Consider the following 12,224-nt stretch of genomic DNA (forward strand, 5'->3'; position numbering starts at 1 on the left):
TGCTCTGATCAGTCCTATGTTCGCCTTTTTTGTGAATGTTTTCATATCATTAGGGTAATTGTCGATGAGTGATCAATTTTGCATTCGTTGGAATATTACTTTTCTGTTGACTAAAACTGCCCTTTTTGCCAACAATTTGGAATGCAATCGTTGTAATTGTTGGCGATACAAGTCTGCAGTAGTGCAAGTGCTTATCCAGGTTTCGATAACTCGAAGTGAACTATATCACTACAATGATCCCACCAAACATACGATAAAACCTTTCTCAGGGATAAGCTTGATTTTGATGTTTGGTTTTAACCTCTTGCGCTAGAATGACGTGTCACGCACATCGAGAATTTTTTGCAATATTTTCTCAGTTTTTTAAGTGTATTTAAGTATAACCCAGGCAAAGCGAATGTTAAATTTATTACTTCTCAGTCTATCCAACGATATCATACCGACGAATTCAAAAAGAAAGCGACGAATCGTTGTATACGGTTTGGTCGCTCGTTATGGTCCGCAATCATTTGTCAGCGCAAGTTAACCTCTTGCGCTGGAATGACGTGCCACGCACGTCGGGAATTTTTTGTCCCCAAAATTGCAATATTTTCTCAGTTTCAAGTATATTTAGGTATAACCCAGACAAAGCAAATAATAAATTTATCACTTGTCAATAATTTCTACCCAGCGATATCGTACCGGCGAGTTCGAAAAGAAAGTGACGAATTGTTGGTCACTCGTTATGGTCCGCAATCAGTTGCCAGCGCAAATGGTTAATCGTGCCAATTAATTCTCGCGGAACCAAAGTGGAAGATAAAGGTTCACCAGGTTTTGTTTGGAAATGTCGAGGACTCCATGTCGACTTTCTATGACAAATGGAGACTCGTTTAACCTGGTTGATCGGTAGGGGAAGCAATTGGCAAACAATCGGCGAAAGAGAGGAGTTTTTTTCACTCGTGCGTCAGCTGCCAAAGAGAAGAAAACATATCGCGGATAATTTTCGACGATGTGTGTGTGTGTGTGTGTGTGTATGTTTTTCGCGCAAGCATTTTTCGGAGCATTATCGACGCGGAAAATGAGGTCGATGAGGCTTACGACCTCGTTTCGGGGTCCTGACAGCGAGAGTCTCGTTAAATGCACAGACGATCTATCTGTATTCGCCAGAGCAGTGTCCATTGTATGGAAATGGAGGAGCCGGAAACGGACGTTGCCGCCGAAAGGATCAATGCGAGCCGTTAGATAGAGCGTGACACAATTCGTCGCGTCAGATTTTCGAGTAACCCTTAACTGCGTGCAGTGAGAATAATAAGCGTGTATTAATCTCTTTTTCTTTAAAGTAAAGTAGGTTAAAGATTTCTTTTAAAGTAAAGTAGAATCAAAGTAATTTCACGATGAATACGTGTTCTCAATGATTATTTCAGAATTGAAAAATCTAGGCCGCTCTAGTTTCTTCGTTCGCACATTTCCTCCAAAATAATTTGCAAATTAAAAGATCGCTTGAATGGGATAAAAAGTATGTTTAACTCTCCCCAAGTGCTAAATTTATGTTTATGAAAACTGTCGAAATTTAAAAAACACTCTGAAAATTCTGTCCCAACTATTTTTGAGTTTTAAAATTGATAATTGTAATAAATTCAGAATCTGTTTGTGAAAAATTGTGTAGAAATAATTACTTGATTGATTAAATACTTAAATGATGGAGTAATTACTTAAATAATTAAAGATGTGATATTTTGAAGAAATTTGACGCCCATGATCAAGGTTATTATATGTATTTGAAAAATAACATTTCATTATTCTATTTTCTTTGAACAATATTATATTAAACAATGTTATCAATATTTAAAGAATATGATTTGGAATTGGCCTGCAAGCATCGATAAATATCCTTAAAGAAATGTTACACTCATACTTCATGGTAAAATGAATTTATTACGATTATCATCATAATCCAATACATGAAGAAGAATTTTCTTTTTGTGTGTGAAGCAATTTTGGAGAAAAAAACGCAACCAATTCTCTAACACGCTCAGATAACTTGTATCATGGCAGATCAAGAACTAAACTATCCGTAGGTCAAAAGACTCGCATGAGCAGTCAAGTGAAACACCTTACACACGATCTGTGTAGGGAGATGGCATCCTCAGAGCAATGATCCTCTAAAAATTTCTTCCCAAAGAGCGACTATTTTCACAAATAGAATGTCTCGTAGAATTCTCCATTTGTACGAACTCTATTTATTCGAAGCCAGTAGAAATTTACAGTCAGTACCCGAGTGAATGAACTCTTGAATTGAATACAGTTAGGTAATTAGGTTGTGTGATAAGTTCGTTTGCATCATCACTGATGAAATTAACCTGTATTATATTGAAAATTGATCATTTTTTACAAGTGAATCAAGTTTAACTTTGAAAGTCTCTTCTTTTTTATCAAAAAATTGCATCTCATATAATGCGTATTTTCTTTGAATTGTATAATTATTTCTTTGAATTGTAATTATAATTACCTGTAAAGAACAATTTTCTTGTTCCTGTTGAAATGATTAACATTCCAATGTTAATATTACAGTAAATATTCATCATAATCCAAATATTTCCCATCATAATAAACGATTCTTTTCATATTTTAAATATTATACATTATATCTTTAATTTCTTATTGCATTTGAAATATAATCATAAGAGCAACATTTATCTATACTTTGTGTTCTTTTATTCAATGTGAATGGATTATGTGTATTGTCTACAATACATACTTTTAATATCCTCAAAAATGTAACGTTACATTACATTGTGATATACTTTATATGTTATACTATACCATATTACGTTATTATATTACATAATTATATTAGTATATATTAATTAATACATATTACATCATATTGCATTAAATTAAAAATAATAATAATAATGTCTTACATTGTTACTTTTGTTACTTTTTTAAATAAAATTTTACATCTCATATTTTAATAAGTTTCTCTTGCAGTTGTAAAAGACATGTAATAATACACATGTTTATAATATAGTAATTATAATATAGTAATTATATAAAAATTAATATAATAAGTTATATAGTTAAAATTAAGTTAATATAATATAGTAATTATATAAAAATTAACACAACACAGCAATAACAATGGTTATGATACAATATATTGTACGTAATTGTACGTAATCCCTGGCAAAAGGTTGTCTCAATCATACCGAATAATACAAAATTGTTTGGAAACATTTGAATTTTAAAATTATAAAGTGTTATTTTATATCATTGAAACTAATTGGAGGATAGTAGATTAGAGTAGTTAATTAGACAGTTATTATTTATTATTATAGAAAAAAAAAAAAAACTAACAAAGAAAATCTAGAGAAAGTTCCCGATCAAACGTTTTGAATGTTTGAAGCATTTTTAAAGAAATAACGTATCATTAATAACGTGTTGTACTCTCTCGTGATCTTGGTGACGTTTTCCACACGTTGCTGAAGAAATTAAATTTTTCCAATCCGCGGCAGAAATTTCTTCCCAAGATAACCTTTGTCTTTTCGCAGTTTATTTTTATTTATTTCACCATGTACATAAATTTTCTGTCTTTTCATTCTTCTATACAACACGATGTAACGTAATACAATGTAATATAGTGGTTTGATATAGCCAAAAAATGGCTTGTTGTTGGTACGAGAAATTCCCAGCAGTAAATATTTTCTGTCGGGGAATGACAGAGGCACCGCACTGCACTTGCTGCAACTCTGAAACTTTGAAACAATGTTGCTGAAACTAATGGAAGAGAAACAAGTGCGAAGCTGTTTCGTTGTTGCAGTGGCGGATAAACGAGCGGAGGCAGGCTTGCTTCGGGCTCGCGCCGCGTCCAACGAGCCCGAAGCACTTTCACCAAACGCTAAAAAGCCGAGCTAGACCAAGACCAGTCTCCATAGACGGTTAATAGCCAATCCATGGCTCCGCCACCTCCTTCGAGCAAACTTCACCGGGAGATCGCGATCGGTTTGCCGCTCACTTGACTCACTTTATGCCAGTGCCCGTGTTGTTCTCGTCTCGAGCGAGTCCCATCGCGTACAAGCAAAGCTTCTCTGTCTCTCCATGTTTTCGTTCTGTGTGTCATCGGCGCTGCAGGAAGCTGCGAGAAGCGAACTCTCGGTGTCGCCGGTGAATCGCTGATTCGATTAGAAATTCGATTAGCCGCCACTCGGGCTCGATTAGCTTTGTCTCCGTCAAGCAGTTATTTGTGAAATTTGCTAATTTTCAGTAACGTTCGGACTATTTTACGTTGCTTCGGAGGATGAACGACGACGACGACAGTGCGTAGATTCGATTCCTTCCGGAGATGCAAACCTCATTCATTATTTACGAAACGACGTTTCGCTAGCGACGCGTCGTGTACCTTATCAGGGTCAGAGGAAATGTATATATTTGATATTCTCTCGGAAGCTAGAATCACAGTCCTCGAGAATTTCGTGCTTCCTTTTCGTTTGGCAACTATTTATTTGCTAGATTTAGAGACAATTTGAAACAGTGCGTTCTCTCGGAGAAATTTTCTTGTTTTCTTATTTCAAAGACACAACGATAAAAAAACTATTTATTTATTTATTTATTTATTATTTTCTACAGTAAAAAAATCTTCTACGCTTGGTTTTCTTGCAATATCTTCGTAAAAACAAGCGAAATTTGTTTCCATAGACACAAAAGTAACGTGCATAGTGGCAATTTTTGATAATGAGTTGTACGATAATAATGCGAGTAATGTGAAAATTTGAATATCAAAAGATTATTGACACACGAGGTGTTTCGTTTGCAGCTCTACCATGCATTTGAACGGAATATAAGTTATTCTTGATGGTTTAACCACTTGCGCTGGCAACTGATTGCGGACCATAACGAGTGACCGAACCGTATATAATAATTTGTCTTTTTTTTTTGAATTCATCGGCATATCACTGGATAGAAATTATTGAAAAGTGATAAATTTGTTATTTGCTCTGCCTGGGTTATACTTAAATATACTTGAAACTGTGAAAATGTAGCAATGTTGGGGACAAAAAATTCTCGACGTGCGTTAAGAGGTTAGCCACTTGCGCTGGCAAGTGATTGCGGACCATAACGAGTGACCAAGCCGTATAATAATTCGTCGCTTTCTTTTTGAACTCGTCGGTATATCACTGCACAGAAATTATTGAAAAGTGATAAATTTATTATTTGCTTTGCCTAGGTTATACTTAAATATACTTGAAACTGTGAAAATATTGCAAAAAAATTCTCGACGTTCGTGGCACGTCATTCCAGCGCAAGAGGTTAGAGACAAACGTTCTTTCCTCATTTTGGCACGATTCATCGTTCGACGACATTCCAGCACTTGCAAAAGGACATTTTGCGATTTTTCTGAATCGTACAATTTTTGAAGACAACAAGATGAATATTACGAAAATATTCGTAAAGAAAGTAACTAATGTTGCTGGAACGTCGACAATTAAAAGACGCGATTGCAATTGAACTGTACTTCCGTTTCTGTTGCATCGTAAAGCGCGGAGCTTATAAAAATGCCTCGGGACGTGCTCTGCGTGCCTTTTATTAATTAAAAGTACACATTGTAGCCACTGTAGCCGAGGTGAATGAACGCATTGAAGATTCGTTTGCACGTGAACACGAATGGAGCAAACAAATTTGACCGTTGAAAATTAACTGCAACGTGGAATAACCATCAGTTGATTATGTAGAAAAAATGTTGTATCTTTATCGTGCGAGTGTGCAAAGTTGCAAATTTTTCCGAAAAGAAAAACGAAAACAAAAGACTATGAAACAAATGACCTCTTTATTCCTTTTTATTCGTTTTTAGAACGTGCAAAGTATCGAGAAAAAAAAAAAGTTCATGATGCAATGGGACCATTATAACGCGAACTAAAAATTGCCGTTGAACAACGCCATTGAAAAGTTGCTGAAAAAGACTGATTTGTGACAAACAAACATAAACGAAAAAACGTACGCGTTGTTGCATTGTCTTAAAGAAACATAATTTCGCGTGAATCGTTACGCAAGGACTCTCAAGTATTAAGTATTAACATTGTGGTAATTTATACGAAATCAGTTGTGTCATTTCAAAAAGGAATTCATTCCAATTGCAAGTACTACTACTTGAGCAAGGCGATCTTTTTCCCCGTGATTTTTAACGCGAGAAATAAGAAATAATATTTTTCAGCCAAAACTTCAAATTCTTCTGTTCATCTCCTCTGCAAAAGATAAGTTGCAGAGCAAAAGAGATCTGTACATGTCATATTTTGTTTTACTTGAAGGACTATTTATTTAAGAACTATTTATTTAATTGTAACATTTTGCGCTCTCGCGTTATAGAGGATCCTGTTGTATTTTAACATGTTGTGATACTTGTCGAGAGGAAATGTTTACTCAAGATTTTTCGCTTTATACAACTCGAGATATATATTTTTACTGTAACTTTTATAATCATTGTCTTTAGCAATGTTACGTCTCTCGTTAGAAGAAAATTGTTACAATTTTTCGTAGTCTGTGATGTTTGAATATTTCTTAATCTTTTTTCGTAAAAGAATCCGCTTATTTTTTTAATTTAATGTGTCTTCAGAAAACGTGCTTTAGACGTTTATTACGTCTAAATTATAATTGCAAATTCCAAAAAAATCAATTTTGTTCCATTGTCTGCTTCGATTCTATTCTATTTTTATTTAGTGGAACAATTTCGTGGACGATACCGAGTAATTTTGAGGAATAATTCTCTCTAGCTCTCTGACCGTGTCCCAACAAAAGAACGTCAGTAAGGAAATGAATTCATTTTTTAATTGCCCGTTTCCTCCGCACAATAGAAAATGAACAATAGGAAAAGTCGTTGCCGAGGTGTTGCACCTCTGAATTAAAGGAAAGAAAGTCTGTGAAGGACTTTTATCCTCCTACTTTGCGTACGGTGTTCTTACGGTTCTTTCGCAAATAACAGGCCATCGGTTTATCGGTTATCTACTCTCAAGCTGATGGAATAACTTTCCGTCTGACGCCTAAGAACAGAGAAAGCTCCAGTGTCGCAAAGCGTAACGACGTTTGAGCAAGAAACGTTTGATGATGTGTTGCTTTTTAACGATTTTGTCAACGTTTGCCGACCAGTTCGTTTCCTTGTGGATGCCAATAATTCTTCGATTCGGCTGTTCGAGCTCTGTTCAGTGACACGGTGAGACTCTGTGCAAACAGTGCGATAGGAGAAAGTGTGCTGTTTACTTTATTGTTTACTTTATTGCGTAAAGAATTGACAGAGATAGAACAGTGACAGGGAGTTTAAGAGCAAGTGTAAATTCTGATAAAATGGGCAGTAGCAACAAGGCAAGGAAACATTACAAAAAGGACTCCCGATTCGTCACGGATTTATACACCTTCACATACGACGACTTCGATCTCGTAAGATATGCGTAGCTACCAAGTGTTTAGCTTCTGAAAGAATGGCGACAGGGTATTTCTGCTTTGTCACTTTTTTTCTTTCCTTTTTTTTCATCGTACGTTTTGAAACGTTGGCGATGAGGTATACGTTGTAACAACTTAAAAAGTAAAGCTACTTAAAGAATTAAAATGCGGTTGATTAATAAATAATAATAATAAATATTATATAAATATAAAATAAATAATAAGTAAAATATAAAATTAATAATAAATAATAAATAATATAAAATTAATAATGAATTATAAAATATAGCATATCGGTGTATACAGAGTGGTTAGAATATTTAAGGCGAGGCTACCTAAATATTCTTTTCGAATTGTGACGATGCAGAAAATAAAATTTTTCACCCAACTTGAAATGACATTTCTTCTTCATCATGTTCTTTGATGATATCTGAATGTATTTTTTTACCAGTCACACGATACAATTTAAAAAAAAAAAGAAAAAGAAACGTGTAGTTGTATGGAGAAGAGAAAACAATATCCTTGAAAACTCCGAAAAAAAAAAGATGACTTTGGAAAAAAGATATTCTTACCGGTTATTGTATTATTACGACACACGTCAAATTTATATCATTGATGGTTGCGAACGAACTTATTAAGCAACTTAATATTATAGTATAGTTATAAATGAGTAGTCGTGTAACATTTTCGTTAAAATAAAATCGTTGATAATAAAATTGTACTTGAATAACGATAAAATGAGATTGATTCTACTCAAAGTAATTTCGCTACTAAAGTCAAAGACAGATTTTTTTTTTTCTTTTTTAATTAACGTCGGGCAACGACGTTAATCTACATCACCATATTAACCACATCGCCATTCGTTGCTAAATTTGCCAATATTTCGTGTTTTTGATGATATTTTAACGTGTTGTAATTTCTTTTTAAATTATAATCGCGCACTTGAACAACTCTGCCATATCATTATTATTAAATTAAAATCGCTCTCGAATAAATTAATTAATTAAAACACACGCAGCGACAATTTTTGAATTTTAGCGTCAATAAATTTCAAATCCGTCCGAGAAAATAAATACGGATAAATAAACTTTCAAACAAACCAATTGTTCTGTAAATGAAAGGTTGGCCTTTGCTCACCGGCATTAGACAATTAAGAAACAGGAACAAAGGGTTTTCTTTGGAGTGGAGGCACACGGACAATAAAAGCATTGTTTCGCCGACCCTAGCTGATAAATTGTGCTTCCACTTGTTGTTCAAAGAAGGGTTAGTGACCGAAACGATTCGATTGAGAAGAAAGAAAATAAGTCGAGAACGTGCCGCGTTAATTACATGTTGCAACGAGAGGCTAAAGTTGAACAATAATTTCGAAATGTTAATTTACTTGCCCCTCCACAGAGTATCGAATCATTGATTTGTTTCGCAACAAAAGTGTGTTTCACTTTCATTCGTTCGACGTCTATTCGCGGACACATTGGTGGAATTTAAAATATCCCTCGTCACTCGTCGGATAAAGTACCATCGCTTAATAAAATGTTTCACGTCGCTGCACTTTTCATATTCCGAGCTTAGTCCTTGCGGTTCGGTGAGCTCTCTTTCCAACAGACTTGCTCGGTCGTATTACACAGTGAGAAGTGTATAGAAAGTATCAAAAGATTAATAAATTGACTGTCGAAAGTTCGATAGGTTGTGAACGTGTGCGCGTTTGAAAATTGCGAGAGAAAATTATACTTATAAAGAAAATTGGCGAGCAAAAGAATGAAGGAGAAACGAAAAGATATGTAAAAACATATATGCGTGCAGATATTTCTGCGGTTTGCTTGGAGAAACGTTGCATGTCACATACTTTCACTATCGAGATGTTAAACGTTTAAAGCTCTTTCTATTGAATTTTCTTTTTTTTTTTCTTTTTTTCACCCTATAAATTTCATTTTCAATATTTCAAAAATCAATTGACGCATAAACATTGACGCAAATATTTTTCAAGTTGTGACACTCAGCTACAGAGTTGATAATTATTTACACGTATGTTAACTTTGGAATGATCGAAATGGGCAAAATGACTTATTTTGTAATTTTTTTTTTTTTTTTTTTACGAATTTTATAGATGTAAAGCAACGTAGCGTTGAAGATGGTTTTGAAATTTTTGTGTAAAATATATATGTGGATAAAAGCTTGTGTACTCTGTTGTATTGTTAGTGTAAAGTTTTTTCCATTTCTTTTACTTTAATGTCTCTGGTGGAAAATTTTACTCTGTAATCGATAATTCTTTAGTGTTGAATAACATGAACTTTTACATAATGGTGCAAACGTTAAAAATGGAAATGTTTCGATTGCACAAAATTACATTTCCAAATCTAAATCTATTTTTGACAAAACAGACAAGTACTTTAACGCAAAATATTAAAATCTTGAACAAGTTTTCTTCAAATTGGAACATCTCTGGTAATTATAAATTACAATTGTTCCCCATTTCTCCAACTTGATTTATCCCTTGGTGTCAAATTGACGCAATGCTACAAAATTAATAGAACATAAAGATAAATGGTCAAATCTGTGAATTGATTTTTTTTCAAAATATTTTTCGTTTTTAATCTTTCTTTTTTTTAATAATTTCACATTTCTATTCAATCACGTATAAAAATCACCATAATCTAATTCTATTATTAAAAATGGTAATAAAAGATATTCTATACGTTAGAAAAATAAAAGAGCCATAATATTTATATATTTATGTTAATCAATTGGCTTCATATTATTACATTTATTAACGATAATATATGAACGTAACGTGAAATATAAAACCTGGTAAAAAGAAAAAAGAAATGATTTCTTGAATCATGAACGAACATTGTACATAAATGTCAGAGAACCTCGAGTAAATACAAAAGGAAAGTGTCAATTTGACGCAAAGAACGAAATTATAGAGTGCTAAAAAAATAGAAAGAAAAAAAACAGCTGAATGCCACTGAATGCGTCAAGTCGCGAACATCGCGTTATCATTATCCGTTTGCTTCTCACGTGAATCTCTGTCGCCATTCACACGATTGAAAGTCACTTTTATCAACGGCCTGTAATCAAACGTATTGATTACCGAACTTGCTTTCATTTCTGGAGCATGAGGATGACGATAAAAAGACCTCCGAGGAACCGTCGCAGCCAGAAGAAACGATTTCGTCACGCCAGAAGCCCGACGAGACGAAGGATCTTGAAAGAGAAGATCTCGTCACGCGATTCGATAGAGTAGTCGCAGGGGCAGATCCGGATGAAACTTTTCAGGTGTGACATTTTCAGTGACACTTTCCACTCTGAGGAATACTTTCTCTCCAAATCGTGCAGAAAAGAATGATAATTACACGTTAAACGTATTTGGCTAATTCAATAATTAGCGAAATTTTGAGAATATTTTCAAATTTCGTTTTACTTGATTTGTTTTTTTTTTTTTTTTTTTTACTATTTTACAAATTTCGATTCTTGACTCGAAATTAGATTGCAATTATTCAGAGAGTTTCATTGGTTAAAATTTAAAATCAATTAGCTGCCTAAATGCTTCAAAAAGTATGTGCTTTCTTCTAATTATACAGTGAGATTCGTATTAATATTTGGACAAAAGATTTTTACTCTATACACATATTTGTTATAATTGGTAGAATTTTATATATTTGATGCACGTTATTGTTTGCGTGAGAAGAAGTGGCAAAATGGACAATGGCAAAGTTTTAGAAACGCAAAAAAGTTTGAATATCATTCAATTTTTTTTCTTTGCAACTTGGGACTTCGCCTTTATTTAATTTGTTTGTTTCTTACGCAAAAAACTGCATAGGATAAATAAAGAAACAAAGCCACAACAATTGTCTTGACACAGTGTATTGAAAAACATTGAATTCAAGAGATTTGAGATTGTTGTAAATACATATATAGAGCTGTAATGATCTCTGTACATATATATACTTGTTGTAACGTGCGAACATTTCATTTCGATTCAAATACCAACAATTACCCTGAGAAAATCACGAGGAAAGATAGGATTGACGGATAATAATCTTTAATCTACAGTCGCCTTCCCTTTCCAATCGTAATGACACGTAAACGTGACTTTAGGAAAATAATCAGTCAGTTTCATTAACGGTAACATCAATGACTCGCGATATACGCGACGACGAGTACAATTTCAGGAGAGACGCGCAACTAGAAAGTGTTAACCACTTGCGCTGGCAACTAATTGCGGACCATAACGAGTGACCAAACCGTATACAACAATTCGTCGCTTTCTTTTTAAATTCGTCGGTATGATATCACTGGATAGAAGTTATTGACAAGTGATAAATTTATTATTTGCTTTGCCTAGATTATACTTAAATATACTTAAAAATATAGTAATTTTCGGGACAAAAAATTCTCGAGGTGCATGACACGTCATTCCAACGCAAGAGGTTAACTACTTGCGCTGACAACTGATTGCGGACCATGACGAGTGACCAAACCGTATACAATAATTCGTCTTCTTTTTGAATTCATCGGTATATCCTGCACAGAAATTATTAAAAAGTAATAAATTTATTATTTGTTTCACCTGGGTTATACTTAAATATACATAAAACTGAGAAAATACAGCAATTTTGAGGACAAAAAAATTCTCGACATGCGTGACATGTCATTCCAACTGATTGCGGACCATAACGAGTGACCAAACCGTATACAATAATTCGTCTTCTTTTTGAATTCATCGGTATATCCTGCACAGAAATTATTAAAAAGTAATAAATTTATTATTTGTTTTACCTGGGTTATACTTAAATATACATAAAACTGAGAAAATA

The 12,224-nt window shown here is 33.8% G+C and overlaps 1 protein-coding gene across 4 annotated transcripts in view; it reads left to right on the forward strand.

The window, feature by feature from the left end:
• The window catches only part of LOC122533206, a 45,313-nt gene that overhangs the window by 26,759 nt on the left and 6,330 nt on the right, over positions 1 to 12,224 (forward strand). The gene's annotated exons all lie outside the window — the stretch shown is intronic.

The sequence above is a fragment of the Frieseomelitta varia genome, unplaced genomic scaffold (assembly GCF_011392965.1).
Source record: "Frieseomelitta varia isolate USP_RPSP 00005682 unplaced genomic scaffold, Fvar_1.2 scaffold_504, whole genome shotgun sequence".
Classification (NCBI taxonomy): domain Eukaryota; kingdom Metazoa; phylum Arthropoda; class Insecta; order Hymenoptera; family Apidae; genus Frieseomelitta; species Frieseomelitta varia.